Source organism: Vulpes lagopus, chromosome 4 (genome assembly GCF_018345385.1).
Source record: "Vulpes lagopus strain Blue_001 chromosome 4, ASM1834538v1, whole genome shotgun sequence".
NCBI lineage: Eukaryota > Metazoa > Chordata > Mammalia > Carnivora > Canidae > Vulpes > Vulpes lagopus.
In genome coordinates, this window is record NC_054827.1 from 61,016,007 (window position 1) to 61,036,079 (window position 20,073).

The window sequence follows — 20,073 nt, forward strand, 5'->3', positions numbered from 1 at the left end:
ATCACCATGTCCTCTATAGCCCTCCCTTCACAGAACTTACTGTGCACTGCTATGTATTATAGTTACCTGTGTGCATGTGTCCCCCTCACATGACTTGAGGATGAAATCCTGTGACCAGCCAGTACCTCTCATGTAGTAGACCTGAAACACTGGCTTGGAGAATTTGAAGAAATTGAATGGATAAATCTCTTTTCTTTGTTATTTCTATAATAACACGAAAGGAGAGAAGGGAAGAAATAAAGAATGGAAAAAAAAGGAGGAATGAAAGAAGAATATTGTTAGAAAAGAAGAGAAATTAAAATTCAGTCAAGGGGCTCCTGGGTGGCTCAGTCAGTTAAGCATCCACCTTTGGTGACAGGCCATGATCTTGGGGTGCTGGGATCTAATCCTGCATTGGGCTTCAGCCCCACACTGGGCCCCCTAGTCAGCAGGAAGCCTGCTTCTCCCTCTCCTTCTTGCTTGTGCACGCTCTCTCGCTCTCTCTGTTGCTATCTATGTCTCTCTCTCAAATAAATAAATAAAACCTAAAAAATAAAAACAAAATAAAACTCAGTCAAGAGTCCACTTTACCTGGTTACTGTTTCCCATCTTTATCAGCAGTATTTGTCATGATAAAACAGATAAATTCGTTCTGTTTCTAATGCATTTAGGAGTTAAAAGTTTTAGTTACATTACTGTCCTACTGCCTCTTTCAGATTTATATGTTTCCACCAGGTCACCACCACCTCTCACTTTGTTAATAGCACTATGTGTTTCTTTCATTAATGCTGGACAATTTGTTTCATTAGTGACATTTCATCACAATTTAAGAGTCATTCTTACAATTAGAAGGGACACTGCTGTTTTGGACAGTATTGTCTAAGTTGAATTGACACTGACGGGTAGCAGAGGTTGGTATTTATACAGTTTGTTGGGGGTTCCTCCCCTCAAAAGACTTACAATGTCTTCTTCCCTCTTCCACTTGGGTAATAAAATTCATAAGGGAAAAGAGTAACTATTATTCACGGTTATGTTAAGGCCATCAGCCTTATAACAGTCTTATGATCCATAAACAGTACTCAATGAACCTCACTTACTTGTCCAGGAAACAAGAACCATATTTGGGGTTTTACTATTTGACAATTCTGGGCCTTGCAAAATGATACTGCCTAGCCACGTGGATCACAGGAATTATTAATTCAGCTGGCCATATAGTTTGCCAACTTTAAATCCCAATATGGAAAGTTGATCACCTTTTTTTCATCTGTTACTTAGTAAGCCATTTCATGTCATAAAAAACATGCTTCCTCCTAATGAATTTACTAAATTAAATAATATACTTATATAAACCAATCATTACTATTTATAATTATCTTGCCATAAATGAAAAGCTAGGGTTTGAAGGGATTAAGTCACTGCTTTTAAGATTCTGGATTTATTTGAAAAAAAAATGTAATTTTGCATTCAGCCAATACAGGGCATCTTGTTTAGATATTAAGAATTTCTGGGGATCCCTGGGTGGCACAGCGGTTTAGCACCTGCCTTTGGCCCAGGGCGCAATCCTGGAGACCTGGGATCGAGTCCCACGTCGGGCTCCCGGTACATGGAGCCTGCTTCTCCCTCTGCCTGTGTCTCTGCCTCTCTCTCTCTCTCTCTCTCTCTCTCTCTCTCTGACTATCATAAATAAATTTTTTAAAAATTTTAAAAAAATTTCCAAGGGGTGACTGTAAAGCATTAAACGAAATATAGAGCTTCCTGAGTACAGGAACCCACATGACTGTACAGCTCAAACGCCCATGAAGCTGGCGCTGATCAGAGGGAAATCACTTGGCCTCCCTGACCCTCAGATTGCTCACCTACAAAAAATGAGCTAATCACACCTGCCTGCCGCCTTATCCCTCTCATGGTCACTGTGAGGATCATAATGACATAATGTAAGTTCAAATCCTTTGTAGATTCCAAAACACTTAAAAATGTGTGTTTTACAAAGTTATTGATGAACATAATTCTTTTTCATTTGTTTAACAAATATTAGAAAACATTTCTTACAGGCCCAAGCTTGAAACAAATGAGTACTGTTCATCCTTCTATGAAAACTCAAATTCTTTCTAAAAACAATCTTTACCATGATTTTACATCAACTGTGTACTTTGGGAAGTTAACAATAAGATCCTCCTGAAATAAGAGTCTACTAAACAGATGTGCCTGAGCACAAATGGATGCCTTAAAACTAACCTAAACTGTTTCAAATTACTATGTAGTGTAACTCTGATATTTTACATTTATTTTCTGGCACATTCAGTCCCTGCATCACTCTGCCTCCAGTTTTAGGAGCATCCCTAGTTTCTGGGTATAAATCCTCCTAGCATGTTAAATTATCAAAGGCATTAAGAGGCTCTATTTATTCCTTCTTGCTGGGATTAGAATTTATGAAGAGGGAAGATTGAGGTTTCCTCAATTCTGAGTCTTTGTGTCTGTTTTTGGCAGAATTCCCAATCCTGTGGGAAGAGGTTTTTGCTGTTGTTGTCATTTCAAGACCTTTTCTGTAACTTTCCTGCATTTTGTTTTTGGGGCAAAAGCAAAGGAGACAAACTTAAACCAGCTAGAAATTTCAAAATGAATTCCTATGTGTTTTTGGGTCTCAAAGCACAAAACATATTAGGATCCAATTATAAAATGACTCAATGGGTAGTGTGGAAGTAAATATCTTTTTGTTCTGATCTTTGTTCTCATTCAGCTTTCCAGGGAACATTTAAATAGCTTTGAAATAGGTTAGAATAGTCCTATTCCTATTCCTGAAAATGTAATGTTAATTAAAATTATAGATTCCTTGTTTCTAGCGATTTATAAATGCCGGTAAAGCAGAGACAGTAAAGGCTCTGGATCCGTTTTTTCTTCTAATAATATAAGCATAATGTAACCTATGAAAACTATTTTCTTTTTCTATTTTAAAACAAGTAATTTAAACAAATAATGGAGTTCTCTGGTTGAATACAACACTATCTATGGCCGCAAAAGAACCTTCTCTGTGCATCTTCATGCTTTTATCTCATTATCCATTTAAGGCTAAGGGTGGACAGTGCTGGAGGAAGATCAATCACTCAACTTCTATCAGAGGCTCAGAGTTAGAAGAAAAAGGCACCTCGGTGTCCTAATCTTCAAAGAAAAAGTCAAGAAAAAGGTGGTTACAACCGAGAGCATGTTTTCAAATGTCAGAACGGGCCTCCTGGGCAAATGTCTGGTGTGTGTGTGGGGGGGGGGGGGGTGGCGGGAACTAAATGGCTGGGAACCTCGAAGTGGGACAGTGGCAATCACAAAGTACCCTGAACTGAAACCGCAGAGGCTGGCCACAGTAAAGGAACTGCGCAGATGCCTTATCTTCTCTAGGGGACTGGCGACATCTCCTGCCCTGTTCCTATTTAGTGGGAATGGCCAGAGGAGGTGGGTGGGGGGTGGGGGGGGGAATTAGAGTATTAGGCCACATGCCAGGGCTCTGATGTGATTAGGAATGATTGGAAATCCCTTAGGAGAATGTCAATTTCCTCTTTATTATCAGTAATGTTTGCTTAGGGTCATGGAATAATTTGAGTTGGCCTAAAATGCAGTCTTTAATGGCTACAATGTAGTAGTGGTCTCTTCTGCTTCCTGCATTAATTAGAAATGGCATCTAATTATCGCCTAATGAGCCAAACGAAATGATAAGCTCCTCTGTGCCCTCTTTAACTTTAATCCTGGACTGCTGAGCTGCTTCCTGAAGAAAGCAGTAAAGCGTGTGTAACTTACACGGACAAAAGGGACCTTGGCATCGGCATGGGCGCCCTTGCGACCATTCAGCCTGCAATCAAAGTACCTACCAGATGGAGCCGCCACTGGCTGCACACTGGGAAAAATAGGATGAACCTTTTCAGCAAAACATGCAAGAATTTGTCTAAACACCAAACAGAAATCACTTTTCGAGATTATTCTATTTATTTAGCTCTTCCTACATATCTTGAGGGAAAAAGGATTAGTGAGTTTAAGATTTAGAGGAAAAGAGGTAAGATTGAGGCAATAATGAGTTTCTTCATGTGTAAAAAATGTTGCTTTTTCAACAGCAACTAAGGTTGTTATGAGGTTTAAATTAAGTATTTTATGTGAAAGAACCTAGCACAGTGTCAGGCACATAAAAGGAGTGAAACGAATCTTACTTTTCTCCTGTATCTGACTTGGGAATTCCAGATAGACACAGACTCATTAATAAGTCAGAGTCCCTCTTCTGTTCATCACCTATAATGTCAATATTTCAAGTTAATCTGAACAGATCAATAGTCATTAAATTGAACAAGGCAAACAGTACGTAAAATTAAAGTAACTATTTCTCTCCTTAATCAACTGAAAAGCTAATGCTAGCAAAATTGCTAATTATCTGGGCAAACAGTGACTTTTCTCTTTGACCACTAATTCAAGAAAGAAATAAAAATTTTCGATTTACAGTTTTCTTCTTAAAGAACCTTGGCCAAAAGGTCACCCAAAGTACATTCACTTCAGATGAGGTATGGAAGACTGTCCCCGATAATCTGGCAACAAACAGGGTAGCAAAACGTGTATCAGGAACCGGAGTGTCTGGAACAGAGCAAGCGTGCGGAAACATGTACATCCATTTTTCCTAGCATTCTGCTATTGCACTCTCTTATCTTTGATAAAATACTTTTTTGATATCAAATCCATCTATTTTGGAAATGGCATTTCTTCATCTAGATTGCTATTATCACCTTGTCAAAATGTAAAGATTGAGAAATCTCTCTCAAGTTGTTTGTAGTCACTGCTGGTTCATTTTAAACACAAACTCTCCCATATTAGTAAATGTCAACTTTCCTCATTTATATATTGTTCATTATGAAGATGGAAATAGTGATTTCAACATATTAACAAGATACTTATTTAATGATCTTAATGGTTTTCAACCATTTTCAAGAACAAATAAAACATAAGATTATATTAGACTATATCATTTATTGATAGGAACTAATTAATTCATTAGCTTCTGTATATTTTTAACTATTAGTTTTTTAATGTTTTCAAAATACAAAAGTATTCTGTAAAGATGACAGAACGTGTTTGTTCCTTTTCTCAATTAAAGGTACTACCAAGGGCAGCCTGGATGGCAGTTTAGCACTGCCTTCAGCCCAGGGCGTGATCCTGGAGACCCGGGATCGAGTCCCATGTCGGGCTCCCTGCGTGGAGCCTGCTTCTCCCTCTGCCTGTGTCTCTGCCTCTCTCTCTCTCTCTCTCTCTCTCTCTCTCTGTGTCCCTCATGAATAAATAAATAAAATGTTTAAAAAAATAAAGGTACTATCAACTTACTGGTCAATTATAAGGCAATTTTTAGAAAGTAAAATGTGTATTATGGGGCACATGAGCAATACTTTACATTCACCAGAAGAATATAAAGCAATTTACATTCTTGTAATTACAGCCTTGTAAATACACTGAAGAAGAGCAATACTTTATATTCAGTAAGAGTCTTCACTGTTATAAAATTGTGTTACGATATACTATTTATATATCATATAAATGGATTTGCAGAATCATGATTGCAAAATAGTGTTAGAATTGTATTAAAATGATTTTCCATTATATGGATTTTGATGTGCTACTGATCAAATTTTATCTGGATCTGGACAAAGATGGCAAAGGTATGTCTTCATACCTTTGTAGTAGTTTCAAGAGCATCAAAAGGTATCATTAATACTTCCTCAAAATTACACAACCTGGGGGTACCTGGGTGGCTCAGCTGGTTAAGCATTCAACTCTTGATTTCGGCTCAGGTCATGATCTAAGGGTGCTAGGATGGAATCCTGTGTCAGGCTCTGCGCTCAGAGGGGAATCTACTTGAGGACTCTCTCTCTCTTTTTCTTTTACCCTATGCCCCTCTCTCTGCTTGTGCTCTCTCTCTCTCAAATGAATAATCTTAAAAAAAAAAATTACACTGGGATCCCTGGGTAGCTCAGAGGTTTGGCGCCTGCCTTTGGCCCAGGGTGTGATCCTGGAGTCCCAGGATTGAGACCCACGTCGGGCTCCCTGCATGGAGCCTGCTTCTCCCTCCTCCTGTGTCTCTGCCCCCCCCCCTTTCTCTCTATCATGAATAAATAAATTTTAAAAAATTTATTAAAAAAATTACACAATCTGAAAACTAGCCAAATCTACATTTATAAGAAACTCCAATGTAAATATTGACCATATCTCACGTGTTAAATACATTCATTCCCCAAAATAACACAATTGTTTAATACTGGATTACTTTTTGTGTTAATTTCTACTATACCTCTGAGGAGTGGTTTCTATAAGGAAAAAATCATATTAAGTGGGAAAAAAGACGCGCTTTTAAGAACTCTAAATTCACTAGGAAGATTCTGCTCCTATCATTTTATATGACCATACAATTACTGTAAGAAATTTTTTTAAAAGGACAATCAATTCATATAACTACATACATCATTTCAAAGAGCATACATTAAAGTTAGGTCCCATTTCATTGTCTTCCCCTCTGACTTCATACAGTGAAATATCCAAATAGCACATAGTTATGTCTGTAATCTGGGCATTTTGTAGAAATCCTTACAGAAGAAATTCACTTAAAGAGGATGTTTTGTATAGTTTAAATGGCAAAGTACAAATAGCCAACATGTATTGAGCCCTACATTTCAGGCATTGTACTGGCTACTTTGCATATACCATTTCATAACAATAACCTATTTAAGGAGATGAGACAACTAAGGTTCAGAGAAGTAAAGTAATATGACCGAGGTCACAAAGCTAGTATGTGGTGGGGAGGAAGAATCTGATGACTTGTATTATTGGCATTTTTAAGAAAAGTCGTGTGGCTATTTGTATTTTTTTTTTAAGATTTTATTTATTTATTCATGAGAGACACACAGAGAGAGGCAGAGACACAGGCAGAGGGAGAAACAGGCTTCATGCAGGGAGCCTAACGTGGGACTCCTGGGACTCGATCCTGGGAACCTGGGATTAGGACCTGAGCCAATGGCAGATAGTCACCCACTGAGCCACCCAGGTGCCCCATGATTCATATTTCTTAAGTACAATGACAGATTAGTTGATTAACAAAGACTTTCTAACATACCTTTCAGTAGAAGGGACAAAACATTTTAAATTTTAATTCTGTTAACAAAGAGATCTTATCTCTATTCATTTGCTTATGTATTAAAAAAATCTTCTTGATTCTTTAATTAGGTATGTTGCTAGAAGATCAAGTGATGTAAGGAAGCTCAGATAAAGTACAATGGTAGCTTAAAGAAAAGTGATGAATTAGGGAAAACTTCAGGGAGGAAATATAATTTGACTACCTTCAAAGGTAGGAAAAATTTACCAGAAAGAGATAAGGCGAAGGTCATTCTGGGCAAAGGAAGTGAGCAATAGCTCAGAGGCTGGGACTGAAGACTCAACCTCAGACAACAAGAACAGCAAGAGCTCTTAGGCTGGCTTTTCCATGAGGTGGATGAGGGAGTCTTCTCATGTAAATAAGATGAGGCCAGAGTATGCTAAGATTGGAAATCTGTTATCAACTCCAACTCCACAGGCAGAGGGAAGTTATTGGGGTTTCTAAGCATGGGAGTAATAAGATCAGTACACTACAGGAGTATAAGGGATGAGGACCATAATGGTCGGGGAGGGAACAAAATCCAGGAGGCTGCTGGAGAAGCCATTACAGGAGTATGGCGGAAACAGGAGGACGACTGTGGTAGCAGGCAAAGAGAACAGGAAGTGTCACCTCTAGGAATGGTTAGAAGTGGGTGGAAACAGAGACAGCTGAATGGACAGTGGTGATTAGATTGGAGCCTGAGCTACCGGAAGAGTGGCAAACAAAGCAGGAAGAATTAGAAGGAAGTTTTAAATCAGGTTCTGATATATGGAGTTTAAAACTAAAAATTCCAGTCAAGATGTTCAGAGTAGAAAAATCTGCGTATCACGTGGCTGGAGGTAATGGCTGATACCACAACACAGGGTAAGTACAAAGAGAAGAGCTTTAATGAATACGCTCCAAACAAGACAGAGGACAAGGGAAGAAAGAAAACTCTCTCAAAGCTGCAGTGTTAAAGTTGCATAACTGGACTGTTACTAAAATTACCTATGCTAAGTAGAGTTAACGGTTCTCAACTGGGGGTGACTTTGCCCCCACCAGGTGACCTTTACAAATCTCTGCAGACATTTTTGTTGTCAAATCCGAGTGAAGCAGTGTTTGCTACGGCTTCTAGTAAGTAGAGCACAGGGATGTTGCAAAAAATTCCCACGCTGTACAGAATGACACCCACCTCCACCCAAAGGATTACTGACCCAACACACCAATAGTGCTGGGTTGAGAACTCCGGCTTAAGATGAGACGGATCCCATACAGAATCTTAAGCTGTTCAGGCAGATACAGAATACTCAGAATAGAAGGGACATCCATCTGGTGTAATAAAAGTTCTCAAATCCTTCATACTTAGTCTGAGTTAAAATTGAGCTTTAAATTTGCAAAGAAGTTAGGTTTTTAAAAAAAGATTTTATTTATTTGAGAGAGAGAGAGTGTGTGTGCTCATAAGCAGTCTCTCTAGATCAGGCATTGTACTATGCTCTTTACACGTATTATCTCACCTAACTCCCAGGACAACCTTATGAGATAGCTATTTTACACCCACTGTACCAATGAAAAGATTAAGGCCCAGGGAGGTTACTTACTTGCTCAAAGTCATACAATTAGTAAGAGGTAAGGCTAGAGTTTGAACCCGGTTGTCCCTATTGTTAGAGCCATCGCCTGTACCCACCATGGTATCTGGCTTATTCGGCAATCTCTCAGAGCCCCATCTCTGGGTGTGTAGGAGAAGCCCTCTGCTTTGATGGTAAGGTCCCGGCACGAACAAATGCACGAGGCGCATTTGTGCCATGTTACAGGGTGCATCCCCCTGCAATGAAATGGAAGTATTTCCTGGAATGAACAAGTGTTTGTACCCAAATTCACAATTTAAAAACCAACGAATTTGCTTTGCTTTAAAGAGAAAAGGACTAACAGTTTTAGGGCAGAAATCCATCTCGTATTTTTAGTTCTTTGACTTTTCCAAAAAACTGTAACTTTTAATCTGGCTTTCTACATATACCAAGAGAATCGGCTGTGACAAAACAGCAACCATACAACCCCAACTCACTGCTACTGAAGATTGAGAAGTCTGACAAATCAACCACATTGATTCACTACTGGAATGAGACCAAAGACGACAGCAAACACAGCTGTTTTTATATAATATTTACAATTATCAGGCTTTGAGAAACTTCCTAAAAAAAGCAGGGAATCCTTCGACTTCCTTTTGAATGACAGTTGTGCCATATGAACAGAGGGTGTGATGCTAGCTCTGCAAAGCCTGGCTATTCCCAGATCTATTCTACGGAGATCACATACCGTCCAGAACAAACCAGCCTCTCAACCACCATGTAGTTTTTCTACGCTCTCTTGCACCATTTTTCCTTCTGAAGAGAGAATGACTGAACGTATCACCTATTTCTGAGCTTTTCCACAGAAAGCTCCATCCTTCTTCCAACAGAAATCACAGGCACACGGCAAGGTAATACCAGTGCTCCCTGGCAAGTCCTCCGAGGCTGGCAGCGGGGTGGCTGCCCGGGGCAGCAGGCCGTGCCTCCACAAGCCAATTTTAGAAAATCTGAGGAAGAGGAACTAGAATATTTTTTTTTCCTTTTTGCCTTGGACCTAATTACAACCTTATGCCAGCTAAAGTGATGCCACATCTCCTCATCACAGCAGAGAGGGTAAGGGAAGACGTGGGAGGGAGGCCTGAAGTTGTTCACGTCCGCCCAGGCACTGCTCTGACTCAAGCCTGAGGACTGTCAGATTCTTTAATAACATTCTCTCCGCACATAAACTTCACAATTTAAGGTCACTGTATTTTAATGTCATTCTTAGAATAGGTATGCGTGGATCTGTCACATGCCAGTGAGAGCAGAGGAATGCAGCTAAGGGGTCTGGGTGTCATCATCACCCACAGATCAGGACACTACATAAACCTCCCCAAATGAACACAAATAACTGTCTTATGTCCTAGAAAAAGGGGTATGCTTACAATGACTTAATACAGTTCAACTACCATAAAACCAGACCATTACATTTTTTGTAGTTTCCTAGATCTTTAAGTGACAGTGTCAGAATATATTCTTAACTTTAAAGCTGTATGGTGTTAAGTAGGACAGAGATTACTGACACATAAAAAGTAACAGTAGCTATCATCGTTGAGAAGTTCCTATGCACTAAATGCCGACTTGGCACCCTGTAAGCCATCTTCTGCACTACTGTCCAAGTAACTTTGAGCCTCAAAGCTGATTTTGTCATGCCCCTTTTAAAATCTTCCAGTAACTTCCAACTATCGATGGATAAAATCTAAATTCCTGGGACGCCCAGGTGGCTCAGTGGTTGAGTGTCTGCCTTCAGCTCAGGGCATGACCCAGGGGTCCTGGGATCGAGTCCCCCACTGAGCTCCCCACAGGGAGCCTGCTTCTCCCTCTGCCTGTGTCTCTGTCTCTTTTTCTGTGTCTCTCATGAATAAACAAATAACATCTTTAAAAAAAAAATCTAAATTCCTTAGCATGACGTATAAGACCATCTATCAACTAACTCCTGCCTGTGTCTTTTGCTATTAGTGCCTAGAAGCACTTCGAGCCTTACTGAGCTCCTGGCAACGCCCTGGCATCCCTCACCATGTAGCACGGTATCACTGACATATACTAAAAGCGCGTTTATGCATAAAACACTTAACTTCATGGTGATACTTTACTTTCCAAAGACATTCACCAAACACATGAGAACAGATGCTTACTGGGGTGGAGGCAGAGAGGTAGGGTGGCTGACAGAAGGGGAATAAAGCACTAAACTAGAGAAACCTTGCACAATCTGGAATGTAAGATGCCATGACTGAGGAGTGTGGTTAACTCAGACCTGCACCAAAAACAAGGAAGCTGATGATGCCTTGTTAGGCTAAGCACCACGTATGAGCCAGGGTAGGATACTCAAGAAGGTGTCAGCAAACACTCCTCAGGTTGTGAACAGCAGGTCACAAAACGACTAAGCCTTGTCCTGTACTCCTATCTTCAAGAAACTGTTCATCCATTATTTCCAAGCACTTGCAAGATTGCCCATTTATCTTTCCACAAGTCAAGGCACCAGCCCATTAGATATCCTTTACTCAGCCTCTGCCCTCAACTCTGGCCACTGCTGGTCCTGGAGATGGAATAAATACAAAGTCCTGAATCCCAGTTTATATTTATTTCAAGCTCACTTTTTAAAAATAAGAAAAATTAAAGAGAACAGAGATTTTAAAGAGATGATGGTGGTAACTGAGGGGCAATGATTGCAGAAAGAGCAAGCTGGAGTAAACAAAACAGCCTACCTGCAGCTAGGAGCACGGAGGTCACAGCTCCCCCCAGGGGAAGAACCACTACCGCGAAGCAGGCAGTAAACAGCTCAGGACCAGGGTCAACACAGGAAGGGCCAAATACCAAAGCTCAAGCCTTGATGGGCTTTAACTTAAGGAGCTACATTTAGCTGCAATGAGTTTTTATAAGGATAGTTAATTGCAGCGAAATATGGGCATGCACTGCATCCCGAAGTAATCAGGGGCCCCGAGAGGGGATGGAGTGTTGGCCCAGACCCTGAAGAGTTCCACACACATGCAGGCCTTTGATCATGCTGCCCTCTTCCTCTTACCCAGGAGAACTGATAACACCATTCAGGTGCCAACTGATTTGGTGTGGATGCTTATTAACAATAGGATGTTTTTAATTTGCAAAGCCCGGAATTATTAACCTATGTGTCCTCAGGATGCCCTGAAGGAGCAGCTATCAGCCTTGTGACACCGGGCCACTCTTCTGTGGACTTATTTGTGTGATCCCACGAGACTCAAAGATCCTCAAGTCCAGGGGTCAAGTCTTATCCATTCATGTCTCTAGCACAGATCACAGTGCCTGGCATTCAGTAAGAACAGTACATATTTGTTTTATAAAGAAGTCAATCAGCTGATGAAGTTAAACGTATATAACCATAACACCGGTAAACCCCATGTGGCAAGTGGAAGGTCAACCATGTCTCGATTATTAGATTTTTCACTGATAGTTAAACAAATGTTACTTTCAAATTATTGGATATTTAATTTTCCTTTTCCTTTCAAATAACTAACTGGTTTTCACTTTGAGGTTACAGTAGGCATCTTTAATAAGTTCAATAACAAGAGCTAAAGTCTAGATAATTAGTTATTATTTCCCATTGTATAAATGATTCCAGGGATATTTTACATAATTAACTTTTTCTAAAACCTGAGTCAACCAAACATCTCTAAATCACATCATGTTTTCCCACTGCAATGCAATTCAATTCCCAAGATGTTCTGCTGTTATGCTGGATTAGGAAAGGACTCTGGGGACGCCTCAGTGGCTCAGTGGGTTCAGGGTCAGCTCAGGTCATGATCTCCAAGTCCTGAGGCTCATTGGGTTTCCTGCTCAGTAGGGAGTCTGCTTCTTCCTCCCCCTGCTCTTGCACTCTTACTTGCTCTCTCTCTTCCTCTCCCTCTCAAATAAATAAAATCTTTAAAAAGTAAAACAAAAATGGATGACTCTGAAAATTAACTCTAAAATTTAATCTGCAAACTGTGACCTACAGATACATATCTGTAAATAAATAAGTAGTACAGTAAAATAAATGATTATTTTAGAGGGATGATTGGTTGCTTTATAAACAAAATATTCTTCTGTAGCCATTAACATCTTCCTCCTATCTTATAATTTGGTTTTTTAAACCCTGGGTTTTTAATAATTAAAGTATACCTATATTTTATTAGTAAATAAAAGAGAACGTAGCCTATAAATATGAACTTCTTTAAAATTTCTTTTCCATCTAAAATCAAGTTAAAAGGTTTAAAATCAAGTTAAAAGGTTTAAAGCCAAGGCTTTACAATTTAAGAATATTCATTCTTCAGTAAGCATCCTCACCTAATTCAAATGCCAATGGAATAATTACATCAAAAGCTCTTCAGAATAAATGATCCTCAACTGAACAAAGGACTTCTCTCTCTCTCATATGAAAACCAACTAAATGTAATATTTTTACAAGTGAACTGCAGAAAGAATAATAAGCAATAAGAGTATGCAAAAAAAATCTCTACAATGGCTTTCACTTTCAGTCCAGTCCTAAAAATGAATCTAAATCTGTAAATGGAATCAAGTTTATGTAAAGGTAAGTTTGAAGTTTAGTTAAAACAGGGTCTTCAACATGCAGTGGGAGCAAGGCGTAAGGAGGCTGGACACAATGGGACCAAATCTCTCTGAAATGGGAGAATCCAAGTCATTTGCTTAGTGTGTGCATTCCAGACCTAGGTACCCCTATGGAAGTTACATTAATCAAGAAAATTCATCCTCCTACCCAGGTCCTTTCCCATACGCCCTTCAAAGGGGGAATAATGACTTCCTCAGGGACATTTTGATCCTGGGCATGGTCAGAACACAATCACAGCTCATGGTTCCTTTGGCTGCTCCAAGAAGTTTCACCAACACCCAAGTGGGAGCAGATCAACAGTCATCACTAGAATCTCTCTTGGTTAATTGCTATCTTTTGAAGTTACTTAAATGTACACATTTATATTAACTGTGACTGGTTAGTAGGTAAACGCTACAATAGAAGGACAGGAGTTACTCTTAAAAAAGTGTTTTTTTGGGCACCTGTGTGGCTCAGTTGGTTAAGCGACTGCCTTTGGCTCAGGTCATGATCTCAGGGTCCTGGATCGAGTCCCACATTGGGTTCCCTGCCCCCATAGAGTCCCTCTGCCTCTGCCCCTCCCCCTGCTTGTTCTCTCTCTCTTGCTCTCTCAAATAAATTTATCTTTTTAAAAAAATTTTGTTGCTGTTGCCATTCCCCAGTAAATAATCTTTTCCACCACTGCTAGGAAGAGATCTTGCCTGAGATAACGTGGCAGCAAATCACATCTGTAGTCAAGATGAACGACTGGGTGAAGGAGGCAAGCCATCCTCTTACTAAAGGCACTGGAACAATTGCTGGTTAGAAAAAAATTAGCCACAAAGCCATTAAACCCTTTTCCTGCATGTGGATTTTGTTTATGATCAGTTCCAACTGCAAATTAGTAACTGCAAATTTTCCCAATGGTAAATAAAAATTCTTATCTAAAATTATGGTCACTGACTTTACAAACACAGGACAGAGGTGTTTTTAATGCACTTTGGCTCTTGAGGTTTGGGTTTTTGTTCCCTACAATTTAACTGGTAATTTTGATGCATACGCATTCCACTAAGCTTAATTTAAATATGCAGCTCAAATTTTTACCAGGAGCATTCTTAGAACATGCTTAAAAATGATGTTAAAATGACCTCCTGTACTTTTGATTCCAAGATGTTTAATCTATTTTTCATAACATCTCTCTCAAACTAACGTGAAATAGGTTGCAAAAATTTAAATGGGTCAACTCCTTAAAGTGATGTTGAAGTTTGGCAGTTTCTGTGAAACACTCAAAAGAAAAAAACTCATTTGTTCAATAAAAAAAAGTCAGTTGTATTATTTCAACAATTTATCTATGACATCTTCCACTATGATATCAATGGCCAAGAAACAGATATCGAATTGAATATTTTACTAGAGTAGGGAGGGGGAAATGAGGCAATTATTCAACATTTTTTTCTTTGAAAAGAAAGCTTGAACAAAAAGACTAGCAACTGCAAAGATTATCTACCCTTTTTATCTGTGACTTAATTTTTACTGAAATGGTGTCTATCTCACCAGCTTTCTTCAAAACTACAATTTTAGAATTTCAAAATTACCTTAAGCTGGTAGAGGAGGAGGCAAAGTCACATTCGCAGATAAGGCAAAGCTTCAGATTACAAAGAAGGGAAAACGTAAGCATCTGAACCTGCAGCCAGTCTAAAGGTGCTCTTTTGCTCTTGCAAGTTTTAGCTTTATTAAGGGCAGCAATTCTATCTTGTTTCATGAATCTTATGAACGAAACGGTCCCATGGTTCACACGTCCGCATACAAGTGGTCTATAATTTCAACCATTTCAGCTTACTTCATCACCTCATGCTTTGTGCCATTTCTTATGCCCTTTTCTCATTTTCTTTAGCCTCTAGGTGAAATCATGGAGAAGACGACAAGGCCGGAAGTGCAAAGGGAGGGGGCCCGGGTGAAAGCCCAGCTCTGGCTGCTGCCCGGGTGCCTGCGGGCTTGTTCAGCGGCAGGCCCCTTGGAAGTTCCGCAGAGATAGTTTCAAAATACTGTAACAAAAAAGAAAAACCTGCATTGTATCAAATATGAGGCATATGACTAAGAATAATAGAAGGCTTTTAAAAATGTGTAAATGGGAGGTAATAACCTCACAGAGATCTTTTGTCACCAGACCCTCCTGTTTTACAGCAAATGGAACAGCACCGCCCAACAGAAGCAAAACGCTGCTCAGCAAATGCTGCCTGTGTATGGGAGGCAAGGTTCCTGGGAGCCGTATTTTAAAAAGTAGAAAGGAACAGGTGAAGTTCATGTTAAGAACATATGGAACATAACCAATATATCCAAAAACATGTCCAATATAAACTATTTCTAAAATATTGTCATTTCAATATGTAGCCAGCATAAAATGCCTAGTACGCATCTCAGTGAGAGCACTTAACAGCCCATCCCAAGGCAGACCGGACACACTCCAGGTGCTCAGGAGCAGCACTGTACCGAGCCGGACAGCACCGACCCAGGACCGGAGGAGGAAGTCAGGTTCCACCACCGACAGCAAATACTTTGCCCTTTACAACGAATTCCTTTATTTTTTTTGGTTTTGGTTTTGGTTTTTTTTTCAGAGAATAATACAATTAGGCACTGCCGCATGCCTGGAAGCCAGTTCGTCACTTGGTTCGGTTCGTGTCTTTAACTTAGGCTGCAGCCTACAACACTGTCGTTCCTCCCACCTTTCCAAGCTACACGCCCCCCTCCAAGTCACGCCTCAGAATCCCGTGTCCTCACCGCCTCCCACAGCCACTCCGGTTCCGGTCGCCCCCCTCTGCTCCCCCACACCCCACACAGCTGCCAGCCCTCTTTGGGCTGTCAGAGATTGCGTGTTAGATAAATGAGAAAGTCATTTGTACAGCTTCTCTTAGCATTTGATTCGGGACTGCCTTCCACTATAAATATAAATAGGCATTTCTCATTCCTAAATTAAATGTTATTTCACATAAGGCAAAGTCTATACCCCAGTTTCTTATAATTACTGTAATCTCTCCTCTTCCAAGAAATGCATGAGACCTTTTGTGGTCTTAGGGAAGAACAGTAGTCCCTAAAATCAGAAGAGAGCCCTATTTCAAACTCCTCTCTAAATTGGCAGTGTATTTTCCCAAATATCCTTAAAATGTACTTTGTCAGGCCTCATCCATTTTCTTCTTCTCATGTTACATTACTTTTCTTCAATGTCCTCTGAAGAGACATTCAGGTCCTCCCTGAAACTGTCCGACCTGGAACTTTCTTTCTCCTACCTGAAAACCCTGCTGGGCAACAGGACAGGCGTCCCATGAAGTGAGCAGCAGCCGCCAAGCATGGAACTGCCTCTGCTATGGGCCTGAACCAGTAGTTGGGATGAAAGCAAGCTCAATCCCAACTCTCCACACAATCCACAATACTATTGTCTCCTCTTCCCAAACAACAGTACATTCACACACACATTTGATCATAAATCCAATCACTCACAAGGAGGGAAGGATCAATAATTCATGGACTACAATTTGCTTATTGGGCCAGCATTTAATAAGTTGCTACTGATTTTAATGAGAATGGTTTTCTTGGAGTGGTACAGGTTGACAGGGGGAAGGGTTGGAGAGGGATGAGGATAAACTGAAAGGGGAAAAAGCGAAGACAAAGTGCCAACTATGGTTTTTAGGAAGTTAGTCGTTAAGGCCCCCTTCAGCCACCCCCTTTCTGAAGCATTGGAGGATGGCACCTTGCAAAGGGGGTTCTAGCATAATCCGGCTCTCCGCTTCTCTCCAGGCAGCACTCTGCAATCCATTCATTGCGCAGCTGATTTCACTTGGCCCTCCACCTTTCTACTACCCACTGTGAGCTTCATCCTCCCATTTCATCTTTGCCATATCTTTCTTTTAAAAAAAAGATTTATTTACTTATTTTAGAGAGAGACAGCAGAGAGAGGGGCCGAGAGAGAGAGAGAGAGAGAGAGAGAGAGAGAGAATCTTAAGCAGGCTCCAGGCCCAGCGCAGAGCTAGATGCAAGGCTAGATCTCAATTTCACAAGCCTGAGATCATGACCTGACCCGAAGACAAGAGTCAGACATTTAACCAATGGAGCCACCCAGGCATCCCTCATCTTTGCCTTATCTATTAGATTTCTCTCTTGGCAGTATTTTCTTAGCAACAGTCTTGTCCTGACCATAACACTAATTTACACTTTTCTAACTGACTTAGAGTAAGACTGGTACCTCAGGTGACCTCTGCTTCCACCCGACATGGCCTTTAGAACTCCTGCCCAGCCCAACCCAACTCTACTTCCACAGGCAATGCCCCCACTGCACAACTAGGGCTTATGAGTAACGAGACAGATGGGAGGAGAAACAGAGGCAATATAATTCTCACTGGATACAGTATGATCAAAGCTGAGTTCTCTAGCTATCCTTAGAATTCTGCAAAAGAGATCGTTTAAAGTAATCTAAATTAAGTGTATTGTGTACTAATTATATTTCAGTGAAAAGTGTATTGGTCTTATTGCACATTTTATCCTTTTACTATTCATCTATATGCGTTCCAATTTGATAACGCATATTTATAATCTTTATCTATTTAGAACTTATACATACAATTTTAAATGACCAATAAGAATTTAAAAAATAAAAGCCTACTGAAATATTTCCCAATTGTAAAAAAGTCCTAGTATAGAGTCTAGGCTTCTCTATACTGAGAAGCTTAAAAGAAAATTAGTATTACCACCTTCTATGCTATAGAGAGTAGTGTGCTTCATCCATTCAGAGGCACTACCAATTGTAAGACATACAAGAAAGAAAAAAAGCTACCAATTATAATTGTAAAATGTCCTTTATTATAAAATATATCTGAATTTCATAGATGTTAAAATAGGTAAAGCCTGTGTGTGCCCCTAAGTATTGATGAAATACAGTATTCCTTACTAGAGATAACAGAAGTAGAGATAAGAAGCACCCAATTCAACTGACATGTATGCATCTCAGTGGAGGTGACTGCTCTAAACCAAGAGGAACCAGCACCTGTAGGATGACGCCTGGCAACTATAACATTCAGACATTTGTGTTGCCACAAGTAGAAAAAAACGAGGTCTGCTTCTCAAATCTATTTATCAGAACCACCAGGGCCAAGGCCAGGGTGAAGACATAGAGCATTCATCTTGGGTGCAAAACTGAAAGTGGCAACAAAAACAATAATCAAGATTAATAACATTTTTGTGCATACTTAAAGTCAATGCAAAAATCCATGCTGAACAAAATATTAGAACTTTTAATAAAAATAGAATCCATGGAGCTGTTTCCTTCTGCCTTAGGCTTCAATATGGCTTGGCAGAATACTGAGAACCACTCATGTATCAAATGGATTTAAATAAAAATCTATTTCAAATGGCTGTGACAGAGTACACTTAACTATTTTTCCATATTTTAGCTTGACTTTGGAATACTACATTGCCCCCAGGAAAGACTTTAGAAATTATGAATCTGGGCAGCCCTGGTGGCCCAGCGGTTTAGCACCGCCTTCAGCCCAGGGTGTGATCCTGGAGACCTGGGATCGAGTTCCACATCAGGCTCACTGCATGGAGCCTGCTTCTCCCTCTGCCTGTCTCTCTCTCTCTCTCTCTCTCTGTCATGAATAAATAAATAAAATCTTAAAAAAAAATTATGAATCTATTAAGTTGCCTACATAACCAAGTCTTGAAAGTTAATTGTATGGTGTCCATAAAGGTATTAAATAATTTTGGAAAAAGAAGAGAATGTTTCATTGTTTTCAGTTGGATTACAAAGGTTTTTTTAATTCAATTTTTTAGTGCAGTTAGAAATAACTCATTTTTACAATGGGATTCTAACTGAGCGAATTTTCAAGAAACTGAAATCCTGGTGTATCATAAAAACATCTGACTCTTTTGTACCCTAAAGAAGCTTACGAGCAAATTGGAAACTCCACCAGACAAAGCAATCAAATGCAGTTTGTTGGCCAACCCTAAATAATTATGAGAAGGCTCCTTAGGATTTTCCTTTGTAGAACCTCATCAAGTTTCTAATCAATACCAGTTTCACGGACTATAATCACTTTCTTGATTTATGCCATATCTGTGTCTAAAATGAAAAAAAAATAAAATAAAATAAAATAAAATGTATTGATTCAGAACTGAATGACTGGTAATCTGTTCAGTATTATGCACAGAGCCAGAACTGCTGCTACTGTATCAGAAATGTCTAGCTCTGCAAGCTCTGGGCCCATCATGAACAGAATTTCCCAAGGGTATGCAATAGTATCCTAACAGAGCCAAAATCCTAAAGGTTTTGTTCTAGTATTGTTTAAATACCCACTCATTCATTCATTACCTTCTCATGCAGCCCAGCTTCTTTCAAGCCATACGTTATTCATCTAATATGCTAATTTAGAGTGGTTTTATTCACATGTACATTTGACAAATTTTTGGTAGAAGATATTTATTTGATAATAGAGTCACAGAATGCAAACGCAAACTTAAATAAATGAAAAAAGCAATTGACAGTAGAGATTAGAAGTTAGTTATGTGTCCCTTTTTAAATGATTTGCTGAACCAGGAATTCTTGTTTAGGACTTTATACATGAAGACCATCCATGAACCTTTTCCTATTTTCCTGAGGGATGGGCTGTAAGGGTAGTTTTTAACAAAGCTGTCTTCACTAGACTTAAACATTCCCTTATACCTCCTGAAGGGAAGCCTAACTTCTTATAAAGGAAGCTAATGTTGAGGTGCCAGATGCTTCTCTCTCCATCACAGCCAATGAACACAAACTGCTATTTTCCATACCCACAGGGGTGGAGGTG

The 20,073-nt window shown here is 39.7% G+C and overlaps 1 protein-coding gene across 3 annotated transcripts in view; it reads right to left on the reverse strand.

The window, feature by feature from the left end:
• Window positions 1-20,073, reverse strand: part of CAMK4 (calcium/calmodulin dependent protein kinase IV) — a 198,274-nt gene that overhangs the window by 111,455 nt on the left and 66,746 nt on the right. The window contains exon 1 of one of the 3 annotated variants that reach the window (XM_041752194.1): window positions 8,784-8,893. The exons of the other annotated variants lie outside the window; for them this stretch is intronic. The gene's annotated coding sequence lies outside the window, so the exon portion shown is untranslated. Of the gene's footprint in view, window positions 1-8,783; window positions 8,894-20,073 lie in introns of those variants that run through there. 3 annotated transcript variants of the gene reach the window in all.